Here is a 13,126-nt window from a genome sequence, read left to right as displayed (position 1 = left end):
GTAATTCATTGTGTGAAGCCATTTGAGGTGATTGGGCAATATGATGAAGTGTTATATAAATACATACTTTTTTTCTCATTGTTGAGTTTTATAAGATTAAACCCTAAAATCCTGCTTAAAATCAAGTCCTCCCGTTATCTTCTACTGGTTTCCCATGGAAAATGAATACTAGCCTGTCTTGCCTCCAATCCAAAGAACTAGTTACAGATCAACATATTACACCTAAATGATTGATTGAGTTAAACATTTCTCTTGCTCTGTATATTGTGCTGGAACACAGAAATCTTTAAGATGTATTGTTTGTTTGATTTCCATGATTCAATAGGCAAAGATTTCCCTTGTGTGTTTCTGCAGTGAAATCATAAACCAGTTCCTTATAAATGGGTTTATGACTAGGTCCCAGATGAAATTTTGTAAACTTGCTCATTCTTAATTTAAACCTCTGATGTTTCTATTTTCTATTTGATAAAATCATACATTTTGATCCAAATATTTGAATATCTTTTGATGGCCATAATGCATTTGGCAATGTCATTATTTCCTTTTAAAAGATTTTGGGGGAAAAATCGGGTTGGTTTGCGCCTCACGATAGCACCCCCTGGTGCGCTATTGGACGCAAATTCCCTAGCACCTGGGCGCAGCACTGCTAACGGCTCCTGTGAAATTCAGCGGGAGGTTAGCGGCGGCGGAAGCCAGTAGCGCCCCGCGGCGCTGCACCGCCGGCAATGACGTCATCGTCGTGCGTAGCGCCCCGGGCGCAAACTTCACTTGCGCCCCCTGGCCTATCGGCGGACGATATGTCCGACAGGATCAGGGGGCATTTTTGCAGCGGCGGCAGCACTTAAAGGGCAGGTGTCCGGCGGCCATTTTTATTTTGGCCGACTGCCAGCACCTGCCCCCCCTTTCCCTTTTTATGCGGGGTGCTGGCTGCGATCGCTCAGCCCGGCACTCCTCTTGAGTGCCGGGCTGTTTTCACAGCACTCCGCTCCCCGGTGGTCCAGCTGGGCCCCGGTGCGTGCAGCGCTAGGCCCCCCTCCCCTTTAATCAGGGGAAGAGGCCAGCAATGACGCGGCACTACGCACTGTTGCACGTGGCGCTGTTGCATGTAGTGCCGTGAACTTCAGTAGTAGCGCCCCAAGAAGGAGGTGGAGCGTTTCCAGTAGCCTCCTGCTTGGGGCGCTACTACTGAATTTATGGCGAAGGGCCGCTAACTTTTTCAAGGCGCTAAAATTAGCGCCCCAGCGACGTTAGCCCAAAAGGGGTGCCACCCAATTTTTCCCCCCTTTAATCATTATCATCAAATAAAATTATTTTGGACAAAACTGGTTTTATATCAACTATATCACTGCATAACTGATTCAAATTTTACCCAGGGATGTAAATGATGAAATAGCAACAGAAAGATTACTACATGAGTTAAGACAAGAAAAATTGATAGTTTAATACTGTAGATCGCATAATTAACCACAGCACTACAAATGTTGGGGCAAGCAAACTAACTGCTCTGCTGCAAAACAAACTCTGGGAGAGAAAATGCCTGGCGTCTGGTCCTCGTGTGTAGGTCTCGTCCAAGAAACATATTTTTACACTCACCTGGGATAACCGGTGCCACAAGGGAGCAGTTAAACGGAGTTTGACACCACACTCCAAAATGGGAAAGGCAATACTCTCCAGGGATATCATCCCTTTACAGAAACCCTGAGTGAAAATGATATATGCTTCCTCACGAGGATAAAAGGATTGCAGATGTTAATGATGAAGTATCAGCAAGTATTTTCACATTCATCTCAATTATGCTTTTGTACAAGTTACAAAATACGTTGCCTACCTATGCAAATGCCACATTATTATCATCCTCTAAAAGCAGCTTGCGATATTATGTTTTTAAATAAACGTTAGTGGTTTAACGGGTAATTTATGCTACTTATTGCAGTCGCTGCCTCACTTCCTAACATGTGTTTGATGCTTTATATTAAACTGGAAAATCTAAAACCATTTGGCCAAAAGCATAACATTCAAATTGGGTGTTCCCAGTCACTCAAAGGTTACCGTTTAGTTCCAGGCATTTGGAGTGTGGATTTTATGCTTGCAAGCGCAATTGTGTTTGAACACATTGCAACTGGTAACGTCTGTGTCTGGCAGAGGGGCGGCTCAAAAATCGATAGATTTTTGGACTCTAGGGGAATCAAGATATATGGTGATAGGGTGGGAAAGTGGAATTGAGGTAGAAGATCAGCCATGATCTTATTGAATGATGGAGAAGGCTCAAGGGGATGTATAGCCTACTCCTGCTCCTAATTCTTATGTTCTTATAACATACAGGATTGCTGATTTCACATAGCAAGCATTTACCTGGGCCAAAGGGATACCATCGAATGACCTAGTCTGAACTATACCCTGGGGTGTGCATGTTAACTTTGCTTCATTTTGTATTGGTAATAATTAAGTTAAGGGCAGAAGTGCACTTAGACAGAAGTGTACTCCTCCCGGCTCCACATTAAAACCACTGCCCCCTTCTTGATTGCCTCCCCCCGCTGCGGACTCACCCGAAGCCCTTGCTCCCCTTCCCTGTGACTGGCGAGCTAGCCTCTGGGACCGCGTCTGGCTCCCTCAGCTCACTGATACAGGAAACTCTTTTTTATCCGGCACCGACGGGACCGGCGTGGTGCCGGTTGATCAAAAAGTCCGGATTACGGAGAGGTATACTTACCAAGATACGAGAGCCCCGTACATGGCCACAGGTGCAGGAGCCCCGGTTACACGGCCACAGATCCAGGAGTCCCGGTTACACGGCCACAGATCCAGGAGTCCCTGTTGCACGGCCACAGGTGCAGGAACCTCGGTTACCCGGCCACAGATCCAGGAACCCCGGTTACACGGCCACAGATCCAGGAACCCCGGTTACATGGCTACAGATCCAGGAACCCCGGTTACACGGCCACAGATCCAGGAACCCCGGTTACATGGCTACAGATCCAGGAACCCCGGTTACACGGCCACAGATCCAGGAACCCCGGTTACACGGCTTCAGATCCAGGAACCACGGTTACATGGCCACTAATATATAGTAAAACTTACCTGAACCTACTCCTGAATTTTGCCAGTTTAGGGAGATTTCTGGATATTTAGGTGTCGGTTAAAAGAGAGTTTCCTGTACTATCCTATGCCCTGTTCACGTGGTACTGCCGCCAGCCTCGCTAGGTGTACGCAGCAAGTGCTGCACAGGGCTCGTGCCCCGATTCAGGCATAGTCCACTTTCCAGGCCATGATGTCTAATGGAGGTGGATCTGATTGGACATCTAACACCTTACGCCATCCATCTCATGTACATGCTGGTGGATGCAATCAATAGAAAAGAAAATTGGGCAAGCTGTAATACGGGCTAACGATTCATTATCGCCCATTTTGCGCTACCCCGTCTGTCTACCAACTTCCTTTCCACACTGCTACAATTTCTCTCATACCATGTACATGAATGTTTTCAACAAGCCTCTGTGAGACACCTTATGGAACACCATCTAAAGTGGCGGAGGTCTTCCACATTACAACAGTGAATGCACTTCAAAAGCACTTAATTGGCTGTAAAACGCTTTGGGACATCCTGAGGTCGTGAAAGGCACTATATAAATGCGAGTTCTTTCTCTCTTTCTTTCAACAAAAGGCTTGCAGGCCTCCCAACACTCATTTCAGGGAGGCACTGAGCGAATCGAGAACCGTGCTTCAAAACAGCGCAGGGAATGTGGAGTGGGATCACTTTGCAGCAATTTACATCACTTCGTAGGAGGTAGTGAAACCAGTGCACTCACCTAATGCCACCTCAAGATCTTAATAAACTTCTGCTAACACAGACCCGGGAGTTCAGCATTGAATGCACTGAAGCCTGCCCACCCAATTCTCTGGGCTACACATGCTGCTGGCAAAAGGGCCACTCCCTGAGCACTCAACTATGGCAGCAGTCTTGTAATTAGCTCATTTATTTTTCCTGCCACACCCAATGGGAAGACCCCAGCTGTACATGGTTGCATCTGATTTTATTGTAATATAGCAAAAGGAAAACATTTCTCTTGCTCCATATTTTGTTTTGGAATGCAGAAATCTTTATGATGTACTGTTTATTTGATTTCCATGATTCAATAGGCGAAGATTTCCCTTGTGTGTTTCTGCAGTGAAATCATAAACCAGTTCCTTATAAATGGGTTTATGACTAGGTCCCAGATGAAATCTTGTAAAATTTCTCATTCTTAATTTAAACCTTTGATATTTATACTTTTATTTGTTAAAATCATACCTTTTGATGCCATGCACATTACTTTACGGTTTGTAAATCTACATCAAACTGGTTTCAAAAAAATCATAGCATTAGTCAAATAATAAGTCCTTGGCTCTTGTACATTCATCTCCACAAAGGAGTTGCAGTCGAACCTTCACAGCACATCAAAGAACAAGAAAGTACTTTTTTTAACATATAGGCCGCTTCTTTCAAGATGCAAAGAATTCTGTAACGCAAAGTTATTTGCATAAAAAAGCCAATATGAATGCAACAAGCATCGCTTGCGTGATTAACAACATCATGCATCGTTATTAAGTGTTGTATGATTTGGTTGGGTATCTCTTGTAATCAGTGGGTTGAATCAGTTTACTTTCAAAATGTTACAGTAAGAGTTCATGCTGTAGCTTGGGGGTTTCCAATCAGACATCACGAGTGCTGGCTCCTTCGTTACTTCTGGAGTCAGCCTTGTTTTAACATTTGGTGCGAGCTCCAGGTGTCAGGAATACCACTGACTGAGAGCTTGCCTGTTAGAAGACATGCTGCAGGATTTAAAGGGCTGCAGCAGATGAAAGGGGCGGGATCATCATCTTCATTGTTTTTGCAGTAACTCAGCAATTTCTTTGCCCAAGAAATGCCTGTGAGGTAAGCTGTAGGTCAGGGAGCCCTACTTCTCAGCCACAGGTGTGAAAGTTCTGCTACAAGGGGGCCAGAGGCCCTGTTTGAGTGACACAAGCCCCTAAAAAGAGCTGGCAAATGGAGCAGCAACTGCACCTCAAAAATAATCCATTGGCTGTAAAGTACTTTGGGACATCCTGAGAACGTGAAACTCACTCTATAATTGCAAATTCTTTCTATCTTTACTTTTGTGTTATTGTGTTCTGTCCATGACCTCCAGGATACATACTGCTGCTGAGCAAAACCATTTCAAATGGCTGCTCTTTACATCTGGCATCCTGTCCACCCCCAGAAATTAATATTTAAATGAGGTGCCGAGCTGTTTGAAGTGAGCCTTTTTGCCTCCACTAGTCCTGCCCACCGGAAGTGTGTTAGACACAAACTCGGCACATTTTTAGCCGGACAGGGACATCCACCCGTTTTCCAGAATGTCTAAATACAGATATCGGGCACTATTTGTCAAAAAACTCAGGCCACTATTTTCCTCTCAGCATTTTCACATAACTATTGTTTATCTAAGATTTTTACAGCTTCTAATATTTGATATTGAGGCAGTTGCTCAAAATCAACAGTCTAGTGCCGCCCCATTCACTCTCAGTCCCCCAATGTACACTATGCATTATTAGACCAATTCAGTGATGGTGGACTCATGGAGCGCACCCTCACTTTACAGGAATCTGCCTCACTGAATCAGGTAAGTAAGCCTGAATGTTCGATTCATGGGGCGCCAGATTCAGCGATCTGCAAAGTGGTTGAATATTTGGAGGCCTCGCACAGAGGTAAATTGCTCGCAAGCCAAAATCTATTGATGCTACTCACCCATTTGAAAAGGGTGCTGCTGGGATTTACTGTTCTGGTCTTTACAGTAATTTGCGATATTTTCACTTTGGTGGAAAACTGGCAGTTGTGAGTTGGCCGCCGGTTATACAACCCGTCCGATTTTTCTTTCCATTGAATTCAAGTAAAGGAAAATTGGGCGAGATAGGTAATGGGCAGCTGATCCATAACTAACAATTTTCTACCCACACCCAAAGTGAAAATCATTCCGACAGATTCTTAAAGGTGTGACTGAAAATTTAGCACTGCATTTAGAGTTCTCTTTTGGGTTTTCACATAGCTGTACCTATAATATATTAAGTTTGCTATGTATGCCTCACAATCCTTACTTGGGCATCGCCATTCTGCCATGCCTCTAGGTGATATCACCGTAGGAAGTGCTACCATTATTTGAAGGAGGAAGCAGACTGGACAGCTGGCTGCTGGAGAATATACATTGTGAATAGCAAAGATCCAAGCACTGATCCTTGGGGCAGTCTGCTGATCTATTCCCACCATCCCACCCCGGCTCCATGCTCGAACACCCTTGGTCTCCTTTGATGCAACCAATTGCCAACCCACTGCAGTATCTGCCCAACCTATTCTATGCTTTTCTACCTTCTGAAGCAATCTCCTATGTGGCATTGTAACAAAAAACCTTGCTGAAATTTTGATGAAGAGGGATAGATTTTCTTAATATCAACAGAAAATGCTGGAAAAACTCAGCAAGTCAGGCAACATCCGTGGAGAGAAATTTGAGTTGACGTTTCGGGTTTGACCCTTCTTCAAAACTGGAGAGAAAAGGAACTAGATCGAAGGCAGGGCTGCGATCGGACAAAAGAATAAAAGAACCAAAAGAAGTAAAAGAGATTAGAAGCTAGACGAGATGGTAATAGGCTGTGATTAGGTGTAAAGTGTACTGGCAGGGCAAAAGATAGCTGCCAGGTGTGAGAGAGAAACAAAAGGAAAGGGGGGGGGGAAAGGAAAGGAGTGGAAAAATATAAGTGAAAATGAAATAGGGGCCGAGGTTATGATCTGAAATTGTTGAACTCGATATTGAGACCGGAAGGCTGCAGAGTGCCTAATCGGAAGATGAGGTGCTGTTCCTCGAGTTTACGTTGAGCTTCCGTGGAACAGTACAAGAGGCCAAGGACGGTGAGGTCCGAGTGGGAATGGTGAGTGGAATGCACATAGGAAAATCGGATGGGAAGGCATCTCTGTAGAAGGAGTTGGATATATTTCTTAAGGCTAAAGGGATCAAGGGATATGGGGAGAAAACAGGGACAGGGTACTGAATTTGGATGATCAGCCATGATCTCATTGAATGGCGGAGCAGGCTCGAGGGGCTGAATGGCCTACTCCTGCTCCTATCTTCTGTGTTTCTATGTTTCTATGTAACGCAGCCCTGATTTCCCAGCAAGGAGTGGTGTACACAGGGAGCGCTGATCAGGAACCACAGACCCACATGCTATCCATTAATTTAAACTGTTGGAATATCAAGCACTCCAAACTTGTGATTTCCTGACCAGCACTCCCTGTGAGTCCCATTCTTCTCTGAGAATGCCCAATAGTGGAATCAGTGCTCATGTTTTTACATATATTTGCATCCCGTATAGATTTCTCAATCTATGCCTGGTTAAAGTCACTCTTCACAACTGCACCTGTTAATTAAAGTCACCTTTCACCATTGCATTTGTCCCTGTGCACACATCCCTTATTTTACTGCAGTGTGTTTGATCCAACTCTTCTCCTGGCTTGGTGATCTCTAGCAGACACGCTACTGTTAGTTTCTTTCCACCCATGTTTCTCATCCCAACCCACAGAATTTCTAACTTAGCTGCAGCACTATATTCTAATTGGGGTAGATTTCAGAATATAGGGGTCTCAAAGTATGGATACATTCATGCAGGGTAGGTACACTGATGTAACGGTCATAGTACTGGAGTGGTAATCCAAAGGCATTGGACTAATAATCCAGAGATTGTGACTTCAAATCCCACTATAGAGGTTTAAGAATTTGATTTTTTAAAATCTGTTATCCAGCACTAATTCCATTTTGCCTATACCGATTATTGTACTGTTTATTTTTCTATATACCTGACGAACAAGCAGCAGAAGGCAGGGCGGGAGATTCGCTGAAAAGTCTTTTGAACTTGTTCAGGAAACAAATACAGAATTGTGCTGCATTGCCCTCTACTGGTTAGTTGGCCAGAGTTGGAGGCTAACAAAGATTCTCCCAACTATTGTTCACAATAGAGTGCTTTGAAACTGCTTAAAACAGTTGATCAGGTTAGTGGTGTTGAAAGTGCATTAAATGAGAGTTAATTTCAAGAAAAGAATTCTCCCACTTTTTAGTGTCCTCATAGGCACACTTCTTCTTCTTCTTAGGCAGTCCCTCGGAACCGAGGATGACTTGCTTCCACATTAAAAATGAGTTCTCAGGTGACTGATTAGTCCAATGTGGGACCTACAGCCTCTGTCACAGGTGGGGCAGACGGTGGTTGAAGGGGCGGGTGGGTGGGGTGCTTGGGTTGACGTGCGCTCCTTGCGTTGCCTGCGCTTGGCTTCCGCTTGCTCCCGGCAAAGAGACTCGAGGTGTTCGGCGCCTTCCCGGATGCTTCTCCTCCACTTTGTGCGGTCTTGGGCCAGGGATTCCCAGGTGTCGGTGGGGATGTTGCACTTTTTCAAGGAGGCTTTGAGGGTGTCCTTGAAGCGTTTCCTCTGCCCACCTGGGGCTCTCTTGCCATGCCGGAGCTCCGAGTAGAGCGCTTGTTTTGGGAGTCTCGTATCAGGCATGCAGACAATGTGACCCATCCATCGGAGCTTGGATGCTGGAGATGTTGGCCTGAGCAAGAACACTGACGTTGGTGCGCCTATCCTGCCAATGGATTTGCAGGATCTTGCGGAGGCAGCTTTGGTGGTACCTCTCCAGTGCTTTGAGGTGCCTGCTGTACATGGTCCATGTCTCTGAGGCATACAGCAGGGCAGGTATCACTGTTGCCCTGTAGACCATGAGCTTAGTGCCGGGTTTGAGGTCCTGGTCTTCAAACACTCTCTTCCTCAGGCGACCGAAGGCTGCACTGGCACACTGAAGGCAGTGTTGGACTTCGTCGTCGATGTCTGCCCTTGTTGACAGTAGGCCCCTGAGGTATGGAAAGTGGTCCACGTTGTCCAAGGCCTTGTCGTGGATTTTGATAATCGGGGGGCAGCACTGTGTGGCGGGGCCAGGTTGGTAGAGGACCTTTGTCTTACGGATGTTTAGTGTCAGGCCCATGCTCTCGTATGCTTCGGTGAAAGTGTTTACGATGGTTTGGAGTTCGACCTCCGAGTGAGCGCAGACGCAAGCATCGTCTGCATACTGTAATTTGACGACAGAGGATGGGACAATCTTGGATCTGGACTGGAGGCGACGGAGGTTGAACAGTTTCCCGTTTGTTCTGTAAATTAGCTCCACTCCAGCGGGGAGCTTACTGAGGGTGAGATAGAGCATTGCAGCAAGCATGATTGAGAAGAGCGTTGGTGCGATGACACAGCCTTGCTTGACCCTGGTTCGTACGTGAATTGGGTCTGTGGTGGAACCGTTGGTCAGGATCACGGCTTGCATGTCATCGTGAAGCAGGCGGAGGATAGTGACAAACTTTTGAGGGCAGCCGAATTTGAGGAGGACACTCCATAATCCCTCACGGTTGAGTGTCGAAGGCCTTTGTGAGATCAAAGAAGGCCATGTACAGTGGTTGGTGCTGTTCCCTGCATTTCTCTTGTATTTGACGTGCGGTAAAGATCATGTCCATTGCATAGGCACAAACAATTTCACTTAGTGCCCTTTCATTATCAGATGTGTAATCTGTAATTGAGGAGTCAATCAGAATGCACCTGCAATAATCCTACCAAAATACACCTTAACCACCAACATTGGCATGTAAACACTATATGAGCCGGACCTTGCTGGAGCGGGGCTTCTCGATGCGCATGGCGTTAGTTAGACTTTTACCTGCACCCATGAGCTCGAAAAAAAGTTTGTGTCTTAGCTTGCTGGTAGTTCGAGCTGAAAACGAGCAAGGGCAGCAGGGCATCTGGGACCTTAGTGGGACCAACAGTGCATCTTCTTAACCAATGAGATTTAAGGATTGAGAAAGAACCAGAGGAAAATTTTGATAATTTATAGAATGGAGCCTCATTTTCAACTGAAGCATTACTAATAACATTGAAAAGTATCCAGATCTGTACATCTTCAATGATTCTGTCACCAGACTAGTCAAGCAAAAGCTTGACATAGTCATACTCACAGAATTATACCTTTCAACCAATGTCCCAAACTCCTCCATAACCACCCCTGGGGATGTCCTGTCCCACTGGCAGGACAGGCCCACCAGGGGTGGTGGCACAGTGGTAAACAGTCAGGAAGGAGTGGTCCTGGGAGTCCTTAACATTGACTCCGGACCCCATGAACTCTCATGGCTTCAGGTCAAGCATGGGCAAGGAAACCTCCTGCTGATTACCACCTACCACCCTCCCTCAGCTGATGAATCAGTACTCCTCCATGTTGAACACCACTTGGAAGAAGCACTAAGAGTAGCAAGGGCACAGAATGTACTCTGGGTGGGGGACTTCAAAGTCAATTACCAAGAGTGGCTCGGTAGCATAACTACTGACCGAGCTGGCCAAGTCCTGAAGGACAGGTGGGTCTGAGGCAGGTGGTGAGAGAACCAACACGAGGGAAAAACCTACTTGACCTCGTCCTCACCAATCTACCTGTCGCAGATGCATCTGTCCAGGACAGCATTGGTAGCAGTGGCCACCGCACAGTCATTGTGGAGACGAAGTCCCGTCTTCACACTTAGGACACCCTCCATCGTGTTGTGCGCCACCGTGCTAAATGGGATAGATTCAGAACAGATCTAGCAGCTCAAAACTGGGTATCTATGAGGTGCTGTGGGCCATCAGCAGCAGCAGAATTGTATTCCACCACAATCTGTAACTTCATGGCCCAGCATATCCCTCACTCTACCATTGCCATCAAGCCAGGGGGCCAACCCTGGTTCAATAAGGAGTGTAGAAAAGCATGTAGGAGCAGCATCAGGCATACCTAAAAATGAGGTGCCTACTTGGGGAAGCTGCAACACAGGACTACATGCATGCTAAAAAGTGGAAGCAGCATGCTATAGACAGAGATAAGTGATCCCACAATCAATGGATCAGAGCAAAGCTCAGCAGTCCTGCCACATCCAGTCGTGAATGGTGGTGGACCATTAAACAACTAACGGGAGAAGGAGGCGCCATAATATCCCCATCCTCAATGATGGCGGAGCCCAGCACATGAGTGCAAAAGACAAAGCTGAAGTGTTTGCAACCATCTTCAACCAGAATTGGCGAGTGGATGATTCATATCGGCCTCCTCCTGAGGTCCCCACCACCACAGAAGCCAGTCTTCAGCCAATTCAATTCACTCCACATGATATCAAGAAACGGCTGAGCGCACTGGATACAGCAAAAGCTGTGGGCCCCGACAACATCCCGGCTATTGTGCTGAAGACTTGTGCTCCAGAACTAGACACGCCTCTAGCCAAGCAGCTCCAGTACAGCTATAACACTGGCATCTATCAGACCATGTGGAAAACTGCCCAGATATGTCTCATCCACAAAAAGCAGGACAAATCCAATCACCACCCCATCAGTCGCCTCTCAATCATCAGCAAAGTGATGGTAGGTGTCATTGACAGTGCTATCAAGCAGCACTTACTCACCAATAACCTGCTCACTGATGCCCAGTTTGGGTTCTGCCAGGACCACTTGGCTCCAGGCCACATTACAGCCTTGGTCCAAACATGGATAAAAGAGCTGAATTCCAGAGGTGAAGTGAGAGTGACTGCCCTTGACATCAAGGCAGCATTTGACCGAGTGTGGCATCAAGGAGCCCTAGTAAAACTGAAGTCAATGGGAATCGGGGGGAAAACTCTCCACTGGCTGGAGTAATCCCTAGCACAAAGAAAAATGGCTGTGATGGTTGGAGGTCAATCATCACAGCCCCAGGACATCGCTGCAGGTGTTCCTCAGGGCAGTGTCCTAGGCCCAACTATATTCAGCTGCTTCATCAATGACCTTCCCTCCATCATAAGGTCAGAAGTGGGGTTGTTCGCTGATGACTGCAAAATATTCAGTGCCATTCGCAACTCTTTAGATAAGGAAGCAGTCCATGCCTGCATGCAGCAAGACCTGGACGACATTCAGGCTTGGGCTGATAAGTGGCAGGTAACATTCGTGCCACACAAGTGCCAGGAAATGACTATCTCCAACAAGCGAGTGTCTAAGCACCGCCCCTTGACATTCAACGGCATTACCATCTCCGAAACCCTCACCATCAATATCCTGGGGGCTGCCATTGACCAGAAACTTAACTGGACCAACCACATAAATACTGTGGCAACAAGAGCAGGTCAGAGTGTCTGTATTCTGCGGCGAGTGTCTCACCTCCTGGCTCCCAAAGCCTTTCCACCATCTACAAGGCACAAGTAAAGAGTGTGATGGAATACTCTCCACTTGCCTTGATGAGTGCAGCTCCAACAACACTCAAGAAGCTCGACACCATCCAGGTCAAAGCATCCCACTTGATTGGCACCCCATCCACCACCTTAAACATTCACTCCCTCCACCACCGGCGTACCGTGGCTGCAGTGTGTACCATCTACAAGATGCACTGCAGCAACTCGCCAAGACTTCTTCGGCAGCACCTCCCAAACCCGTGACCTCTTCCACCTAGAAGGACAAGGGCAGCAGGTGCATGAGAACACCACCACCTCCAAGTTCCCCTCCAAGTCACACACCAGCCTCACTTAGAAGTATATCGCCGTTCCTTCATAGTTGCTGGGTCAAAATCCTGGAACTCCCTCCCGAACAGCACTGTGAGAGTACCTTCACCACACGGACTGCAGCGGTTCAAGAAGGCAGTTGACCACCACCTTCTCAAGAGCAATTAGGGATGGGCAATAAATGCTGGCCTTGCCAGTGATGCCCACATCCCAGGAATGAATTTAAAAAAAATTCAGGCCAGGATTGGCCGGCAGCAATTCATAATATAATGCATTCAGTTAGGCAGTAAATACATGCATAAAAATAAGAAGTGTAATTAACCTGAGGACCCCTTCTGGTCCAGAAGGAGCAGAGTGCTCCCTTGGACCCTACAAGCAGATCTTGGGCCTCCCCAGCGCCAGCTTTGCCTCTTCCTCCCAGCATGGCATCTCTTTCCAAATCCCCTTTCCTACCCCAGCACTATCCTCCAGGGTCCCCAGCGGATGCAGGCTCCTGACCAAATTCCCGCTCCCGCCCGCCGGCCCTGACATCAATCTCACAGGTTTCAGGCGGGAGACA

Source organism: Somniosus microcephalus, chromosome 16 (assembly GCF_052327205.1).
Source record: "Somniosus microcephalus isolate GS21.2 chromosome 16, FLI_Smic_1.0, whole genome shotgun sequence".
NCBI classification, from domain to species: Eukaryota; Metazoa; Chordata; class Chondrichthyes; order Squaliformes; family Somniosidae; genus Somniosus; species Somniosus microcephalus.
Note: the sequence above shows the minus strand (reverse complement) of the source record.